This window comes from Pleurodeles waltl, chromosome 10 (genome assembly GCF_031143425.1).
Source record: "Pleurodeles waltl isolate 20211129_DDA chromosome 10, aPleWal1.hap1.20221129, whole genome shotgun sequence".
In the NCBI taxonomy this organism is placed as follows: Eukaryota; Metazoa; Chordata; class Amphibia; order Caudata; family Salamandridae; genus Pleurodeles; species Pleurodeles waltl.
Genome location: NC_090449.1, coordinates 313,446,942 through 313,467,421, shown reverse-complemented (window position 1 = coordinate 313,467,421; position 20,480 = coordinate 313,446,942). Strand labels below are relative to the sequence as shown.

General features: G+C 44.2%; 1 long non-coding RNA gene across 2 annotated transcripts in view; it reads left to right on the top strand.

Annotated features, from left to right (window-relative positions):
* The window catches only part of LOC138260755 (uncharacterized), a 64,114-nt gene that overhangs the window by 38,579 nt on the left and 5,055 nt on the right, over positions 1-20,480 (top strand). For both annotated transcript variants that reach the window (XR_011198964.1, XR_011198963.1), the window contains exon 3: positions 7,081-7,237. This is a non-coding gene — a long non-coding RNA (uncharacterized lncRNA). The remainder of the gene's footprint in view (positions 1-7,080; positions 7,238-20,480) is intronic.

The following is a 20,480-nucleotide window of genomic DNA, read 5'->3' as shown; positions in this document are numbered from 1 at the left end:
ATGACATTTGTGGCGGCCGCCACTGCAAATATTTCAGAAGTCCTATACCTTCAGAACTCAAACAAAGCTTAAGCACAGCTAATTTCCCCCTGCCGTTAAAATATTTTCTCTGTCTGTTTCCACCTATGCCTCAAAACCTTCCTTCATTGCTTTTAATCTTTAATGCATTCACCAGGTAAATATAACAATGATAATGGTGCTGACATTCCTTCTGCCGTAAGCCACACAGGAAGCAATTTTAAACAGATAAAGATGTCCTAGTAGCTTTGGTGATATAAAATGTAGAATTGTATTTGCTAAAATGAAGTATTCCCACACCTCATTAGTGACTGTGCGGGACGCCCTTATGGCACTGGCACGGGGGGGAGGTGATCTCTGTATGTGCAATGGAGAATAAGGTTTGGTTGAGCGGTGAGCACATCTGGAGCAGAGAGTGGTTGAATAGGAACGCATTCACAAATGCACGGGAGCCCCCAGAGTCGGGAGGGAAGAAGAAGAAAAATGCGTCTTCAACTGAGGTGGTTAGATTGGGATTGTGCTGAATACACAATTATATGACTCAAACATAAATATTACATGGGGGCAACCGCAGCGGAAAGCTTTTAGCCCACAAACTGAGGCCGCATGTCCAGGCCAATATTATTAAAATGGTACGCTCCTCCTCCTTGGGAGAGGTGTGCACAGACCGCCAAATCACAACAGTTTTCAGCAAATTCTACTAAGCATTATATGCGGCCGACACCTCTATGAACACGGATCCCTCCCCATATTTAGACAACTGTACTCTTGCTTCACTCCCACTGGTCGACGCAACTGTCCTTGACAAGCCAATTCAGGTAGAGGAAGTGATATTGGTTATTTCCGGCTTGAAGACTAGGAAATCGCCGTGCCCAGATGGCTACACCCCACTTTTCTACAAAGCCTTTTTCTCAGAACTAGACCAGATACTCACGAGGCTATTTAACTACTTCTCAGAGACCAACTCCCTCTCTGCCAGTGTGCTAGATGTGACCATCACTGTAATCCCCAAACCGAGCAAAGACCCGGAGGAGTGTGGCTCTTATCGGCCCATCTCACTTCTATACACAGATGCTAAGGTGGTCACCGGCTTCTTAGTGCATCGCCTTAATCCCTACATGCCCGGGCTTGTGGACCCTGACCAGGCGGGTTTTATACAGCACTGGCAATGTGGCGATAACACAAAACGACTTCTACACTTTCTAGACAAAACGCATAGATTGCAGAGAGAAGCACTACTACTATCTATAGACACTGAGAAAGCATTTGATAGGGTGCACCTGCCATACCTATTCAAAGTACTGGAACGTTATAGCTTCGGCCCAAAACTTCTGAATTGGATAAAATGTGTCTATATAGAGCCCAGGCTGCTGTTCGTGTCAATGGTATGCTGTCTCAGCTTTTCTGGATTCACCGAGGGACGAGACCGGGATGCCCACTATCCCCACTCTTATTTGCCCTCTACATAGAACCTCTGGCCCAAAGTATACGTACAAATCCCCTCATAACGGGCTTTAAATTTGGGGGTGATCATCATTTTATCAGCCTCTATGCAGATGATATAATCCTGACACTGTCGGACCCGGTAGCCAATGGATCTCACCGAAGCTTTGCAAGAGTTTGGGACTACCTCAGGCTTGAAAGTGAATATGCAAAAATCACAAATCCTGAATCTCTCAGTCCCCCGCAACCCATGAAGCAGACCTTCGCTCAAGGCCCCCCCTTATGTGTTCCTCCTCTCACAACCACTACCTCGGCATTGATCTAGCCAACACAACTATCAAAACAGCCAATAGAAACTATGCCGCCCTCGCTAAAGATGTACTGAAAGACCTGGAGACTTGGAGCAAACATAAGCTGTCATGGCTGGGTAGAGTGGCAGCGATAAAGATGAGGAATTTACCATGCATTCTAAACATCTTTCAAATGATCCCTCCCTCCGCCGCCCAAAACCCTAGCCACACTGCAATCGGCCATACTGAAATGTATATGTGATCAAAAACTCTTGTGCATACCGTGGCAAACCCTATATCTCCCTAAGACGAAAGAGGGACTAGAGGTCCCTTGCCTTTTGAAATACTACCAGGCTACCTAACTGCGATTCACACTGGAATGATGCCGCCCATACACCAAGAGGATCAAGCAGTCGCAGGGTCACAAATCTGGAAGGAGGTTTGGCTGCAACGCAGACATAGTGTTACAGGATTATATTCCTCCCCTATCACTGGCATGAAGCTCTGGGTCTAGGACTCAGTGGTGGTTAAGAGTGGACTGACATCCTTCCCCTCCCACATGACAGCGATATGCGCTAACCCAGACTTTACCCCTGGTCTGAGTGCAGAGCGCTTTCAAAGATGGCAAGCCGGAGGCTGCAAGAGAGCTGGGAGTCTATTTGACATAGATGGTATCATCCCTTTTGACTGCCTGAAAGAAAACTATGGGCTTAAGGAGACAGATATAATGGCATACTTGCAGGGTAGACACTGGGTGCTTCAACCAACTCTTCGACCTCTATTGGCGAGGCCACTCACAGCATTCGAGAAATGGTTAACACTTAAAAGAGATGATAAACAGCAGATCTCTGAACTTTACACGCACCTAATGGCCACTACACAAATACCCAAAACCAAGGGACAACGAAGGTGGGAGGCCGAACTAGGAAGAGACCTAACAGAAGAGGAATGGGGAGATATACAAAATAGGGCCCACCACACCACCCACCGTGTGTCGGGCACTGAAACAGCCTATAAAATAGCTTTGTACTTTTATTACACCACTGAGAGAACCCACGCATGAAACCCTACTAAGTCTGAGATATGCTGGAGAGGATGCGGCAACACGGACACACTGCTGCACTTACTTTGGCATTGCCCCAAGCTGAAAAGATACTGGAATAGCATCCTAGATGAAGTTGACAGAACATTCCACACAGAGATCCCTAGATTGTCAATATATGTTATCCTTGGCTTAACTAACCCCCTTATCTTTCCTCTACGATCGATTAGAGGCCGTCAATTCGCTCTCGCCCTTTACGCTGCCCACCAGGTGATATTATCACATTGAGGCACAGATAGAACTCCAACCTACACCTCCTAGCTACACAAACTATGGTTTCTGCTGGGGATGGAGAGACCTTCCCTAGCAGCGGAACAACGATCAGCAGAAGTTTCCACACTATGGGCATCCTTCATACAAATTTTGTTTACAAAATTCAATGCAATGACATGCCCCACATACCTAAAAGTCCTACGCATGTTAGGGTGACCTTAGAACTCATAGATCACACTCAGAGATACTCACTCAACCCCTGAACGTGAAGGGAGGCTGCGTGGGGTTCTTAATACACACCTAGGGATGGGACAGAAGGGATACGCCAACATGGGGTTGTCTGGGAGGGGACCAGTTTTACACCATATTTTTATGTTGGTTGTTCTCGCAAATGCAGTGCTCATCCTGCTTGGTTACACTGCCGACCCCCTAGGGAAGGCGTTAAAACTATGTTGTACTTTTTCTGAGCGTTATTATCGCTGCCGGCCTGTAAGGTTGTAGACATATGGCTGTGTTCTTCTTTCATAATCTAAAATAACAATAAACAGAATTGATCCATAAAATTAAGTATTCCCTCATACCAATTTCTTCTCTTAGGCAGTGGACAGCAAGACCCAATTTGCACTCCTTCGGAAAAGTAATATCAAGGAAACATTTTCCTTTTTTCTCTACAATTTTAGAACTGTAGACAGAAAAAATTATATTCTTCAAAATAGCCCCTATTATGTCACTGCATGATGTAATGCCACATAAGGCCCAGCTGGCGGTAACTTTGCCAATCAATCCAGCATTATCCTGTGTTATACTTTATAGATATTCCCTCATGGGGTGCATTCTTTTATCTTTGGGGAATCTGTTACCTTGAACTCCTTACTCTACTGCTAAATGGTAACAGACGTGCACATTTTTCAGGCTTTCCAGCAGTGCATGCACATCACTGCAGTGTTTTATATCTAGTTCCAGTCACTCACATCTCACTCCTCAGCCTATTCACTCTAGCCACTTAAGGAGTCCTTACAGTTGTGATCAGTACCTTGTTTCCTAACGTAATCAGGAGCCTGCAGCAAGCCAGGACATCATTGATGATGAAGTAAAGCCATGTGCCATGTGCAACTCAATTCTTGGTCATTCAACATCCAAGCCTGTATCCTGATTCTTGATCAAGACTCGCTCATCATCAGTGAAATAATCTCAGCACTATCTGGGTTTTAAGTCTTAATGTGGTCTTGTCAATTCATAATGGGGGTCATTATGACCCTGGCGGTCTTTTGACCGCCCTGGTAAAGGTGGTGGGCTGACCGCCGACAGGCTGGCGGTGTGGACCACCATATTATGACTGTGGTGGTGAACTAGCTGCAATACAGCCAGTTCACCACCTGTACTGCCAGGGCGGTCGGACTGCCGGGCCGGAGATAAGCATCTCTGACCTGGCAGTCCTGCACTGACGCTGGTGGTACTATGAGTCCCCTTACCTCCTGGGATTTCGTGGTGGTAACACCGTCACGAATTCCCTGGCGGTAAGGCTTCTGGCCACAGGAATTTCCATTCCTGTCGCCAGTAGATTACTCCCCCACCCCACCCCCAACATGTAGAAGCACCGCCCACCCCTATCCAAACACGCAGCCCCCACCCCTATCCATAATCTAACCCCCATCCCTCCGATCCATACAGCAACCTTCCACCCCCTTACAGTCACAGCGCCCCCTTCCCGCATACATGCACACAGACACCTACAAGCACCATGCATACACCCACACACCTACACTTCCAGACACGCAACTACTCACACTCATCCATACACGCATTCACTCATGCATACTCACACTCATCCATACACGCATTCACTCATGCATACTCACACTCATCCATACACGCATTCACTCATACATACTCACACTCATCCACACATGTATTCACTCATACATACTCACACGCATTCAGGCTTGCATACACAGGTACATCCAAACATGCATACTCACACGCATACACACTGACATGCAGACACACACTCACTTAAACATTCATACATGCATTCACTCACACGCATACGACCATGCATACACCACAACACTCATAATTGCATTGACACACGCACACACATTCAGACACACATGCAGACACCACACACTCACACACAACACCCCTCACCCTCTCGCCCCCCTCCCCTGTCGGACGCCTGACTTACCTTTTCCTGCGGGGAGATCATCCGGCAGGGAACGGGCTCTGTACCTCCAGCAGTGCCCAGCCAGCAGGACACCGCCAGGCCGTATTAATGGTCATAATACGGCTGGCGGCGTCCTACGGGCGGGGCGGTGCTGGTGATAGAAGCGGCAGTGCTGTGCCGTCCACCAGCATGGTTACTGCCAGATTTCTGCCCAAAGTGTGGCGGAAATCCATCAGTGACCATGATATGGCGGGCGGAAGACTGCCAGCACTGGCGGTCTTCTGGCGCCCGTGGCATTGACGGCCTCGGTTAGAGACTGCCAAAGTCATAATGAGGGCCAATGTCTGCAGGAGTGGGACACCCCAAAGAAACTACTAATTTCTTGAATTCCAAAGCACATTCTGTATTCAGTGGAATATACTCTTGTTACAGCAGCACGTATCCAACACAGGAGTCATAACACTCCACACTTGTTACTCCAGAGAGATTTGGAAATAAGCCTGGAGCCCTGTCGCTGTAATTTGTGTTCATAGAGATATCTAAAGTTTTTGGCACCAATGCGCAATTAGGTCTCTCGAATAAGATGATCACATTGGGTATTAGAGGCTGGCATTTTAATATTTTTTGTGATGTTAAAATACGATTGGGCACCAGTGAGATTATCTTCTGCCAAGTTGACACCTAGAATTGTCTGAGAGAGATGGTTCAGGCAGTGATGTACCATTGCACTAATTCTGTTACAATTTATATTAGCTCTTGGGATCTATCAATAGGATATATGATCACTAACCGCACGAGGTTTATTGCTACTGCGGTTTTAGAGCTTTAGTACAAAGATGATTCAGCTATGCGTGATCCCCTCAAGTTGGATTACAGCATTGCTTGGAAGAGTTTCATGTCTTTTCTAGGAGTAATTCCTTCAGTGCCAACCTTGTACATATTCAGGCTATCATTTTTTGTAAATGCAGGAATATTCCTGATTGACATCTGATCAGGAAGTGCCTGGAAACAGTGAAGGCTTTTAAGTATCGTGGATTGAGTGTTTACATGGCAGACATTGCTCATTTGGGTTTATTGCACCATTACGTAAACAATACAGTTGTACATTACAAAGGGAGAAATCAGGCATCGAAATACAATAGTTAGGACAGGATAAAGGCCCTTCCAAAACATTATTAATTCGGGAGGACTCAAACAGCTCCAAAGCCGTAAATATGAAGCGGTTGCCTTGAGTTTTTGACTCTGAAAATGGTCACCCTGATAGGGGTGCAAACAACCCAAAATAGCATCTCGTAGGCGTGGGAGGGGTACATTTCTGAAAGGGTGTGCATCAGGGGAGGTATTGGTACTGAGAGAGCCTACAAATTGAGGGTGGTGCTTAACATGGTAGGTGCACAGTCTAAGGCCAATGAGACAGAGGTTAGGAGGCAGGATTCAGACCCGAAAGGATATATCCATCTAGCTCTTTTGAGTTTGATGGGTGATTAGGTGGTACGTTTACCCTCTACTGGTAGCAGATTTGGATTTGAGCCATCTATTCTCTTTTATTGCCCTACTTCGTGGATGTTCTGATTTGATCTAATTTTAGTTTGTGGCATGCGTTTGACACCAATTCGTTTAGGCCGTGAAACCAGTGCTCACAGCTTTCCTCTGAAACTCGCGGCTGCTGCAATTAAATGTGCGAGCATCGAATACTGAGACAGCGTAATTCTGAAGCCATTTCAGGCCTCTTTAATCCATTTACAACCACTCCCAGCCCCATTCCGCTTACTTTTGCAGCGTTCTTCCTTTGTGACGCTTTTTCGTTTTTCTCTTCCTTCGTCTTTCTCATATGTGTCTTTTGCTCACAGGAAATTTGAGGCAGAAGAATAAAGGTGCCGGCCCTCAAAAATAAGTGCGTGCGCCCAGCACCGGAAATCACCGGCTCAAATTAAGCACTGCGTGAAACTCTGTTTAAAATAGCGAGGAACATAAACCAGAGGGAAGAGGAAACACCTACCCAGGCAGGTATGAGGGCCCAAGGGAAAATGATTTGTCTCATGAGAGCACACAACGCAGCAACCAGGCTTTAGCCAAAAAAGTGCAACACTCCTGGCAGAGCACCAAACAATCCATTTTAGCAGCCTGCAGGAAACTTCTCAAAGCCCACACAATACAAATCCCTGCACACACGCATAACACAATGCATAATAGACAGCACAAGACATGAAACAGAGCCTATCACCACCAACTAGGCAGAAATACACACAATACAGTTTAAGATTGGCCGAGTTCATTACATATAACATATCAAACATGAAACTGAACATACAAGGGATCACACACAATGCCACACACATTTCACAACACATACGTCACGTCACGCACATTGGACGATTACACCACATACCATTTATCGGAATGCACTGCAAACCTTGTATCACGCATAACAAAATGAATCACATGTCACACCCAGTGTAGCATTCAACACAGTACAACACACACATTGCACTTAACAAAACACATGACACACAACCCTTCCTGCATCACAGAAAACACGTTACATACAAGACTTTGCACACATGACACACACAATACATAAAATGCTAATATTATTTCCCATAAAACATCTGATACAAATTATCGCATAACGTACCACATACTACGAATCACACACAACACATTAGTCGAAAATGAAGAATTGCTCACAACACATCGCACACAACACACGCCCACGCACATTATACAACACACATGGCACACATTCCTTTTCAGTCGACTGCTAACACTTTTGGAAATGGAAGATTACAGTATCCGCTTTTTAACACTTTTACACATTGAACAAAACAGATTTATTTTTTAATGTCAAGTGTTATGCGACATTTCAGAAACTATGTTTAAAAGGTGAACAGTTTTCAATATTATTCAGACTCATTTCTTTGCTCTGAAGGCCATAACGCGAACAATGAGTAATATCAAGTAGCAGACTACATTACCTGTACGCAGTGCTTGAAATGGAAAAATTAAAGTGCATGTACACTGTGCCAGAGTACCTGCTTGTTTCCGAGAAGTGCCGGTACTCTCCAATTAAAAGTATCACGTTTTTCTTGAGATATGCCGGTACTCTCCCTCTCAAAATAAAAAAAGTGCCGGTACTCAGTACCGGACAGTACCGGCCCATTTAAAGCACTGCCTGTACGGTGGTGCGGGACCAATTCCTTCGTATTGTGGGGACAGAGCGGACTTCGACGAACAGGAGGAAGACATTCCATTTTAGCCCAGTAATATGGGAAAACTTTATGCCACTTCTATCTCTCCTCCGGGGACATCCATGTTTATGCGAAGGTCATGGAAATTATATGCGTTTCGGTTTCCCAAGCTCTTTTCCTGAACCTCTTCAGAAAACAAACAAAAATTAACAACACATATTGACATAAAAAATAGATATTTATAAACGCTGGTAGCAAAACTCTCTAGTTTCCCAGGTCTATGTTTGCAAGTCTCATCTCACCTGCTGGAAAATCCTCTTCAGCCGTGATCCACTGCAGAGTCCACAAGTCATACTACTTTTTTACCCTGCCGCAGTTATGAGAATTCTCTCCTGACCTGACGCCATATCAGAATCCCAGCCTGTGGTCCAGGGACCCCCGGGGGACAGCGAAGCCTCCTCAGGGGGTCCGTGACTGCTTAGAAAATTAAATAATACATTGTATATAAAGTGGCTAAAAGAGCAATTGAACATTTTAAAACATAATGTAAGTGTCAAGGAATTTTAAATTGGAGACTAAAAATTAAATTAGTATCCTTAGATTGATTGGTGGGAGCAGTGCAGGTTCATCAAACAGAATATAGTATGGACAATGTGTGGCTTTAATTGAATTTAGAAGAGCTCCTACCTTCCTATTGAAGTTATTTTTAAAATATTTTATTTATGTTTGTTTGCAAATTAAACAAAATGTGTTATAATTTGTGTATTTTTTTGATGGATGCTCGTTTCTCTATTTTTTGTGTATTGTTTTGTGTTTCAAATCAGGAACAATGTTTAGGCCAGGATCCCCGGTTACCAATAGTGACTCAGTGGGGGGTCCCCACATTCCAATAATAATTCATTGGGAGTCTCTGAGTTCCAATAATGATAAAGTGGGGGCCCCCAAAAGTCAAAGGTCTGAGAACCACTGATCTAATCTATCTGCAGAATCCAACACACATCTGGACTGCTGCAGAATTCAGAACACGCCATGTCTACTTCCAAACCCACCATTCCCCTGCTGCAGTATTTGCAGCTAAAATGCTGGAGAAATCTATTCAGAATTGACCCTACATAATTCATCATCACCCTGACCTACTGCAGAATGCACCACTCCCTTGAACTTCTACAGAATCCTCTACATACTTGGCCTGCTGCAGAATCAACTTCACACCAGATCTGATGCAGAATGCACCAATCACCTGACCTGCAAAATCCACCGCTCATCTGACCTGTTGCAGACTCTACAAACAACTTGCTGGAGAATCCTGTCCATGTTTGGCTAGCAGCAGAATTTACATCTCACCTGCTGGATAAAACATGTTCAGGCCCACCACTAGAGAATCCACCACTCCTTTTACTTACTGTAGAATCCACCACCCATCTGACCTGCTGCAGAATCTACAGCTCCCACCTGCCGGAGAATCCTTTTCAGACCTGGCCCATTGCAGAATTCACCACTTATCTGACCTGCTGCCTAAGCGACTCCACCCTCTACCTATGCCAGACTCCACCAATCACCACACCAGCTGAAGAAGGAACCAGCTATCTAAGCTTCTGCAGAATCCACTAAACACCAAACCTGCTGCAAAAACTATGATTTACCTGGTCGGTTTCAGAATCCACTAAGCTTCAGACCTGCTGCAGAAATGACGATTCGTCTGACCTACTGCAGAATCTACCATGTTCTCTTCCTGCTGAAGAATCCACAACTCATCTGGGCTGCTGCAGAATCTACAGCTCATGTGCTGGAGAATACTCTTCAGCCTCTAACCACTGCAGAATTCATCGCTTATCTGCCTTGCTACGTACGTCCATCCACAATAGACAAGCTACAGGAAATATTATGTATTAGACCTGCTGCAGATTCCTTACTTATCTGGCTTGCTGCAGGATACATTCAACACCAGTCCTGTTGCAGAATCCACCCCTCACTGGACATGTTGAAGAATCTACCACACATCTGAGTTTCTGCAGAATCCCCTCAACACTAGACCAGAAGCAGAGTCCACAATACATCTAACCTGCTGCAGAGTACACTTCAAACTACACCTGTTGCGAATCAACAACTCATGAGACCTTTGGAAGATTCTACAACCCACCTGATGAAGATTAATTACCATAAGTGACCAGATTTAAAACCCACCACTCACCTGACCTGCTGCACAATCAGCAGCTCACATGCTTGGGAATACACTTCAGACCCAAACCACTGCAGAATCCACCCCTTATCTGACCTGCTACGAAATCCACTCTGCACCCAATGTGCTGCAGAATCCACCAGTCACCTGACTTGCTGCAGAATCTATTACTAACCAGACTTGCTACAGAATACTCCTCGTATTGGATCTGCTTAACAATCTACAACACACCTGCTAGAGATCCCTATCCTGACTGACCTTCCACAGGATCCACCACTCACCTGACCTGTCACAGAATCTGCTCCTTGCTTGCTAGAGAATCAACTTAAGGCCCAACCCACTGTAGAATCTACCACTAACTTGGCCTGCTGCAGAATTCACCCTTCATCTGACCATCTGCAGACCCTAGAACCCACCTGCTGGAGATTTATCTCAAGATTTGGCTAGCAACAGAATCCACCACTCACCTGACCTGCTCTAGAATCTGCAGCCCACCTGCTGGAGACGCCATTTCAGATTCGAATCACTGCCAAATCCCCCACTCATCTGACATGCAGTAGCCACTCCACACCAGACGTGCTGCGGAATCCACCACTCAACTGGCTGTCAGTAGATTTCACCACTCATCTAACCTTCTACAGAATTTTCAGCTCTCCTGCTGCAGAAACCTCTCCAGACTTGATCAACTGTAGAATTCACCACTCCCCTGACATCCTATGGAATCCACCAAGCATGGGACCTGTGCATATTCAACAGCTCATCTTTTGAAGAATCCTCTCAAGACTTGTCTACTTCAGAATCCACTACTTATATGACCTGCTGAAGAATCCACCACTTCCGTGGAATGCTACAGAATCCACTCATGCCAGAATTGCAGCAGAATCCACCACTTACCTGATTTGCTTCTGAATCTACAGCTTACCCTCTGGTAAATCCTCTACAGACCTGAGCTGTTGCAGAGTCTCCCATTCATCTGACCTGCTGCAGAATAAATAGCGTATCTGTTGCACAATTTGCTTGAGATTGGACCCACTGCAGTATTCACCGCTTATCTGCCTGGTCACAGAATCCACTCTGCAAAAGACCCAGTGCAGAATCCATCACTCGATGACCTGCTTCAGAATCTACTCCACACTAGACCTGTTGCAGAATCCATCATTCACCAGATCTGCTGCAGAATCCACCACTCCTGACCCATTCTTGAATCCACTCCACACCAGACCTGCTGCAGAATTTACCACTCATTTGAACTGCTGCAGTTTCCTCAGCTCACCATGAGGAGAATCCACTCTAAACTGAACCTGCTGCAGAAACGAGCAGTCACTTCAACATTCGCGGAATCCACCTCTCATCTGATCAGCTGCCCAGATCACCACTGATTTAACCAGCTGGAGAGTTCACTCCACATCCGGCCTGCTGCAGTCTCCACTAATCTGAATGCTACTGAACCCAACACTAACCGGACTTGAGCCAGAATCCACCACTCACCTGTCCTACTGCAATATGCTCTACTTACTCTACCTGCTGCACAATCCACCACTCATCTGACCTCCAAAAGATTCCTCAGCTAACCTGCTAAAGAATCGCCTCCAGACCAGAGCCACTGTAGAATCCACCACTCGGGTGACCAGTGGCAGAATCCACCACACATCTGAATTGTTGCAGAACTCACCACTTATCTTATCTTCTTCTAAAAATACAAATTCCTTGCTGCATACACCTCTACAGATCTCACCTGCCACACAGCCCACCACTCTTATGATCTGCTTCGAGTCCATAGCAAACCAGCTGGATACTTCTCACACTCATCAGACTTTGTATAGAATTCACTCCACACCTAGCCTGCTATAGAATTGAACATTCACCTGACCTTCTGCAGAATCCTCCACTTAGTTCACATGATGCAGAAACTACATCTGATCTGCTGGAAAATACCATATAAACCAAATCTACTGTGGAATACACAACTGCTCTCACCTACTGAAGAATCCACCACTCACCTGACCTGCTACAAAATCTACAGTTCGCCTGCTGGAGAATCCTTTCGAGATCCAACCCACTGCTGATTGCACCACTTATCTAACCTACTGCAGAACGTACTCTGTACCAGACCTGTTGCAACCAATTACTTACCTGATCTGCTCAAGAATTCTCCACTCACATTACAGCTGCAAAATCCACCACTCAACTGACCTGCTTTGAAAGCTACAACTCACCTGTTGAAAAATCCTTTTCAGACCCAATAGGTTACAGAATCCACCACTCATCTGACCTCCTGCAGAATCTACAGCTCACCTGCTAGAGAATCCTTTCACTTTGCTGACTTTGTGTAGTTTCCAATCCACGCCTGACCTACTGAAGAAACCACCACTCACATAGGCCCTAATTCTGAGTCTGACGGGCGGCGGAGGCCGCCCGCCAGACTTCCCCCCTCCGAAATACCGCTCCGCGGTCGAAAGACCGCGGAGGGTATTCCGAGTTTTCCCCTGGGCTGGCGGGCGGTCTTCGCAAGACCGCCCGCCAGCCCAGGGGAAAACTCCCTTCCCACGATGACGCCGGCTCGTAATAGAGCCGGTGGAGTGGGAAGGTGCGACGGGTGCAGTTGCACCCGTCGCGTATTTCAGTGTCTGCTTTGCAGACACTGAAATACTTTTAGGGGCCCTCTTACGGGGGCCCCGCGACTCCCCCTCCCGCCATCCGGTTCCCGGCGGGAGAACCGCCAGGAACTGGATGGCGGGAGGGGGAGTCGGAATCCTCCATGGCTGCGGAGCGCGCTCCGCAGCCATGGAGGATTCCTACGAGCGGCGGAAAGTCAGCGGGAGACCGCTGGCTTTCCGCGTCTGACCGCGGCTAAACCGCCGCGGTCAGAATGCTCGTAGGAGCACCGCCAGCCTGTTGGCGGTGCTCCCGTGGTCGGTGGCCCTGGCGGCCACCGACCGCCAGGGTCGGAATGACCCGCATAGTCTGGTGTAGAATCAGTGCCTTACTTAACTTGCTGTAGAATCTGTCTTCAGTTGGACACGTGGGCATGTGTCCTCAACAAATCTTGGTGAACATCCCTTTGATGCATTTTGGTGTTAAATAGTCAAAATACACCTACTCTAATCCCAAATGCTCTTGGGATACTCTTTAGGACAGGTACGGATTTGACCCATGAATATAATGATCTCCCCTATGAATCTTCTTATGGTTCCATTAATGAAAATGCATCAGAGACGTGTTGAATGTAGTGGTATATCGTCGAAGCCATAATCCTAATGTCAGCAAGGTAAACAGGCCCTCTTATTTCAGTAGCTGGGTATCCACTTGTAGCACTAAAGGGGATGCATGAACCCTTCATACCCAGAGCCATTTGCCCCTGCACTAATGATAGCTAGGCCGCTGTAAGACTGTCAGCCACAAAAGGGTACAGGGGTAGCAGACAGCCCACCATGTTTCTCGTCTGCCTTTAGGCTCTGGGAATGGACACCCCACTACAGATGTGGCCTCTATGATGACGTTTTACATTGTTAAAGAAATACCAAACTATGCGAAATATACATGCGTACGTTTGAATGGCGCTTTTAGGGATGTGTACCCATCTGCACTATAAATCCTAGCTTTGCAGCTTTTTGTCAGCCTGAATAATTCCTCCTCTACTGGCACCTACCAGAGCCCCTAAATAAAGTAGTTATACCACAATACCAAAAGAAGAATTTCGATCTACAACAACATTGAGTGCTAAATATCGACTATCACTATTTCATCAATGTAAGTAGTTATGGGCCAATATAGATTTACTGTAGTAACCTCCGCGGCTACATACCTTGAGGCCAGGGGCATAATACAGACTCCTGCATTATCTCTCGAGTGCAGGGGGCATTTAACTCAAACTATATTCATTTCTGAGCGGGTTCCAGGGGTCCCTCGTCATTCTGAAGGTGGGGTATCTTTTTATGTTATGCTACAGCCTCATTCTATATGCGTACATAGATGTGGAGTTAAGAATAGTAGGTTCACAGTGCCAATATACATACCTTGATACCATAGTGTTATTCAGATAATTTGCACTCACTGTTGTTTGCAGGTTAATATTTTGCCGGACCACCCACCCACACTTTTCAACTTGCTGGTCTTGAGTTTTTGAAATGGTATTCAAAACCCTCACCATGAAACCACAAGACAGTCTCTCGGCCTGTGTCACTCTGAAATCACTTTAAACACAGACTCACATTTTATAAAACCATCACCACAAGAACACCAATGTACAAAGCCAACAAACTAGCTTTGTAAAAAAAAAAACGCTGCTAGATGTCTGTGAGCACTTAGGGCCAGATGTAGTAAGCTGTTTGCATGGTGCAAACTGCGAAAATCGCAGTTTGCGCCATGCAAACAGCCTTCTGCGATGTACATTCACAATTTGCGAGTCAGTACCGACTCGCAAATTGTGAATGCGACTCGAAAATAGGAAGGGGTGTTCCCTTCCTATTTGCAACTCGCATCGCAATGCAGAATTGCTTTGTGACCGCGAATGTGGTCGCAAAGCAATTCGCAGTTACCACCAGTGTCACACTGGTGGTAACTCATTCGCAAAAGGGAAGGGGTCCCCATGGGACCCCTTCCCCTTTGTGAATGTTGCCCAAAAGGTTTTTTCAGAGCAGGCAGTGGTCGAATGGACCACTGCCTACACTGAAAAAACGAAACCAAATGGTTTCATTATTTTTTTTATTTTGCAACTCGTTTTCCTTGAAAGAAAATGAGCTGCAAAATAAAAAATAAAAAACTGCTTTATTGAAAAAGCAGTCACAGACATGGAGGTCTGCTGACTTCAGCAGGCCACCATCCCTGTGAGTGCAGGGACTCGCTATGGGGGTCGCAAAATGCGACCCACTTCATTAATATTCATGAGGTGGGTCTTTGCGACCCCATAGCAAGTCGCAGATGGTGTCTGAGACACCCTTTGGCATCAGGATTTGCGATTCTGAAATTGCGAGTCGCACCGACTCGCAATTTCAGAATCACAAATTCTGACCGTGCTACATCTGGCCCTTAGTCACATGATCTGAAAGCCACTCTCTCTGGGTAGCTACCATGTCTCTGGAATTGTATTTCCTGAAGATAAAAATATAACAAATATATATTTGTACACCAGGAAAAGCCTACATAATTTCCCTTCGGCACGATCATATTCATGTCCAAGAGTTGAAGAGCTAAGAAATAGACAGCCCCACGCATACATTCATCATCGATTATGACTATCGCTCATGTACATACAATGTCTCATATATTGCAGTCAGATGCAAGGGAGCCTTTGTACCCACATAGCAATGTAGTGTAGAATGAGGAGCAATCACCTACTGATAATAATGCTATGTAAAAAAAAAAATATTAATGTATCTATGGTATAGGACAAAGCGTGGTTTATGCAACCCAACTCTTTCATACACCTTACAAATAACTACTTAAATGGGATCGAATATGGCATAAAAACAATATTGGTCTTGATTGTGGCTATTTTCTAGCATTTTTTCACAATTATTGGTGTCTAAGTGTTATGAGGTGGTCATGGGATGATCATAATGCACTCAGTGTTATTGATGCAGGAGGCATCAGTTGATCCCCCATAGATCATCATGCTCTGGGTTTATGCGATGATTCGTGCATGTGAACTCGCAATTTCTAGCCTTTTGCCGATGTCAAAGTCATCAGGGTTTGTCCTTGGTAAAATATTCCAGGAGCAATGGGTGCTGTAACAAAACTCCATGTGTACTTCTCCTTTGGCTGCTTTTACCCAGGTCAAGAGGGCACCTCATGATGAGGGATTAGAGAACATTGGCTTTTTAGGAGTCTTGGCCCTGCAGAGATTTTGAGAACTTTGGTCAATTGAGATCGTTTGTGAAGACGAAAGACTTTGAAGGTGAAACAGTCCCTTTTGAATTTTAATCTGGCTACATGGTTTGGCCAGTGCAGATCACAGGTGACATCAGTTAATATGGACCCACTTTATGGGGCAGATTGGAACAGCCTATGAGATTAGAGTACCAAAATACGTACAGTGTTTGATAAGCGCTCGAACAGAAGAACAACATTTCTGAAGCAGGAAGTGTTGCCTCGAGTAGATGGTGTTGTTAGTGTTGCCGCTATCACTTTCAGGTTAACATGGGGGGCAAGTAGAGTTTCAACCCAAAACAAACCCTGGAAGTTTAGCTTACACAATGATGATCATGCCATATACAGCTGACTGCATGTTGCTTCATCATACGCCAAACTATTGCCGGATCACTCCATCAACTTCACTTCATAGTGGTGTTACACCCAGATTATTTATTTAGTCAAGTTACCCTGACCCTATTTTCAAATAAATGACTCATACCCATATTTGTTTTTATTATTTACCTTCGATGATGAAATGCCCCATGATGCTCTGGAGGCGATATAGTGGTCATACAACGTAGAAGAGACAATAAAGTAGGGGTATTACAATAGAAATAGTTCAGAGAGAAATATGTTTACGTTTTTGGGAGAGAGGAAAAATCAATAAATCTTTTGGCTGTTGAATATGAGGACATTTCTGGGCATCCAGGATTGAACCTTCTTCAGGATGGATGTAGGAATGCAGATGTAATCAGTACAAGAGGTACTCAAATAATTAAAGATTCATGTCAATGTTAAAACAATGTAAGGTGACATCTGAATCCTTGATATATATTACTAGCGATTATATGTATAGGATGAATATCAAGGGAGAAGGTAGGTACCTTTAAGGGACACCGCGGGCCACTCTGACCAGTTCTGAGATTCCATTACCAATGCTGACAACCTACTACCTTCTATACTGGAAGAACGTAAACTTGTCTAGAGCCTTATCTCAACTTTCACAGGTAAAGCCAAGGGTTGTGCTAACTTGCAGGGTCAATCATATTGAAATCTGTAAAAAGGATGAAGTGAGAGAATGCACTCTTGCTAATTGTGTGATGGACATCACCAAGTATCTTGCAACTAGGATTTTTGATGACACAGGTTATGCAAAAATCAGATTGTGAAAAGGTCAGAAGATTCTCTTCTTCCACATGTTGTGCGAGTTGAGTAGTCACACATTTCCGTTGAGTTTCCTCTAGTCTCTAGAGGAGAAGGATGGTTTGTGGGCCAGAGGTCTAAGAGCTTTTTATGGTAAATGAAAAACCTCTTGAGGAAGGGTGAAATCTATCCAGTTTTGAAGTTGTCTTGGACTATGTCTTTGATAGTAAAGAGCAGATTATCATCATTCAGAAATAACTAAGGAGGCATAGCAGTGCAATAGCAGTCATGGATAAGACATTCTCTGAGTAGCAGTTCTTGTTTGAGAGGACTCTGAAGTTTTGAAAGATCTGTTAGGCGAGTGATCAAAGCTCTTATTATTCGTCAATTAATGCGGCAGATGGTCCTATTCATGATCACTTTCAAGTTTTGGATGTTGGGTATAATGAGATCTATTTGGTCCATGAAATAATTGAGAAATGTAAAGCAGATTATGAGAACAAAACGGACTCTGGGTTTCACATTTATCCCTGATTATTCAGAAAAGGTTTTCCAAATTTGATTTTGGAGAAACAAAGATTTCACAGGGTAGACAATGTGTATTTATTTATTTCTAGCTTATAGATTTGGTGTGGTGGTATAATCTTTCTAACCTTGTCAAAATATTTATTTTTGGTTGAGTTGTTTAGAGTACCACGGATTTCTGGGTTCATGGAGATGATCGTTTTGGAGTAAGAGTTGTTTTTAACTTGCATTTGCTGACTAATATTCCCAGCCCCCAAATACACCTCCTTAAAAAATTTGTTGCCCAGAAATTTTCGTTTTTGATTTGTGTTTTTGGATAGTTAGAGAAGAAATTTAGCTTAGGTAGATATTGATCATCCAGGCCGAATTCTTCTAATTGAAATTTTTTTAAATGGCAGATGCGTTGCACTGATGATGTAATATTTCAAGAACCAGGAGACCTATATACTTCTTTTTGGTGTCAAAACATAGGTTTTGTGGGGCCAAGTAGTCTTATAAAGACAGAAAATAACTTCTCAGAGCAACTGTCCTTCCATTTTCCAAAATGGTAGCTCTATAATGATGTGTTTTAGCCATCATGTTGGTAATTTATTTTAATATTGTTTTTGTTTCAAGTTTTCCATTGATTCAAGTTTATAAACATAAGTGAAGCGGGTGTTAGCAGAGGATCTTTACCTACTGACAGAGTGTTGCATACTACAAAATCTGAGGACTCCTTCAACAAAGAAAAATGTGTCAAATGCCAAACTAATCTAAAAGAAAAGCTAACATCAATTGCGGCTGGACAGAAAAGAGTTTGAGATGCTGCAGACATACTGCAAGACACAGTTTGCAAAAGATTGAAACTTATGGGTGAAAAGGATCAAATATTTTATCATTGAAAAAACAGGTACTACAAGTCATATACAATGAAAAATGAAAAAAAAGTAAAAAAAATAGCAGAAACGAATGAATCACAACGAGAGTCCAAGTCTTCTGAGAAATCAATGACAGCCAAACCGAAGGCCCATCCCCTTAGAAAATCGTTAGCTACCTCTTGCTCACCTCCAACAACTGATCAGAAAGCAGAGGATATTCGTTTTGTTATCTGTGGTTTATCCAGAACAAGGTCCAGAGGGATTGATGAAAGAACGATGTACAGATTATGTGAGTCTCCAAGGGCTGCTGGCAAAAGAGGGAGTCAAAATAAACACTTAGCCCCCAGGGACTTCAGGCAGGTCAAAGGTAACTTTCTAAAAGTCATCTTTCCAAAATATTTATTACAAAATCGACATCACCAGTGAAGGCTTCTAATAAATATTTCAAAAAGTCCCAAAATTCAATTTGAAGCTGTTTTCTAGGCAAAGATAACATGTATTAAACTTAATCTTGTATCCCAAAGCTTTCCTATTAAGCAGCCAACCAGCTGCAGTGAAAATAGCTATTAGGACATTTAAACTGTAAGGACATGTTTAACTTGAAACTGTTACATGACCTACTTTTGAATACCACACAACCTGCCTTATGGGCAATAGGGCAAATTTAGGGGTACTTATTAAAATTTATATTTATTAATATTTAAAAAGAAAGTTTAGGCTGTCAAAAAGGGGTTATTTTGATACATCAAATTTGTAGTTGAAACATGCCCACCCAGGCTACATTGGTAGGCCTGGAAACATACTTTTCTGTGGTATTTCAGTTCATGGTACTGCCAGTGCTGCAGTCCACTGGTAGCATTTAATTTATAGGTCTTGGGTACACTTAGTACCATATATTAGAGGACTTATGGACAAATTGAATAAACCAATCAGCTGTATACCAATCTTACCTTGTTGAAGGGAAGAGGAGAAGCACTTCCATGGCCTGCAAAAGTAGGGCTCATCAAAAAGGCCAAAACATCCAGGGCGACCCTGCTGAAACAACACATTTCTAACACTCCATATTCATGCATCTGCTTTTCCTAGTGTGTTAATACCAGACCTTATTTTACCTGCCCACAGTCTGGCTGATAAACTTGTGTGACATTGTATGAGTCTTTGGTTGCAATAGTAGCTTGGACTTGGATCCCAGCCCCACCTGACCTTTTTCTGGTGAAAGGGGGAGCTTTGCCCCAGTCAAAACTATTTTTCTCATTCCCTACCCTACCCTGCAATCCCTATCACCCGTCTCCACCCTTACTACACACAGAAGTCTTGGCACAGATTTACCGCCTGTGTAAAGCAGATGGTAAATGTGTGCTTTAACCCCTCGGAATAGAGAATATTGTGCCAAATATCACACACCAGATCCATGTCTACAGAGTTATTCTCCTTTCCAAGGGGTGCCACTCATAACTGCACAGTACTCCCAGGACATTACTGCATGGTAGCAGTAATAACATGTT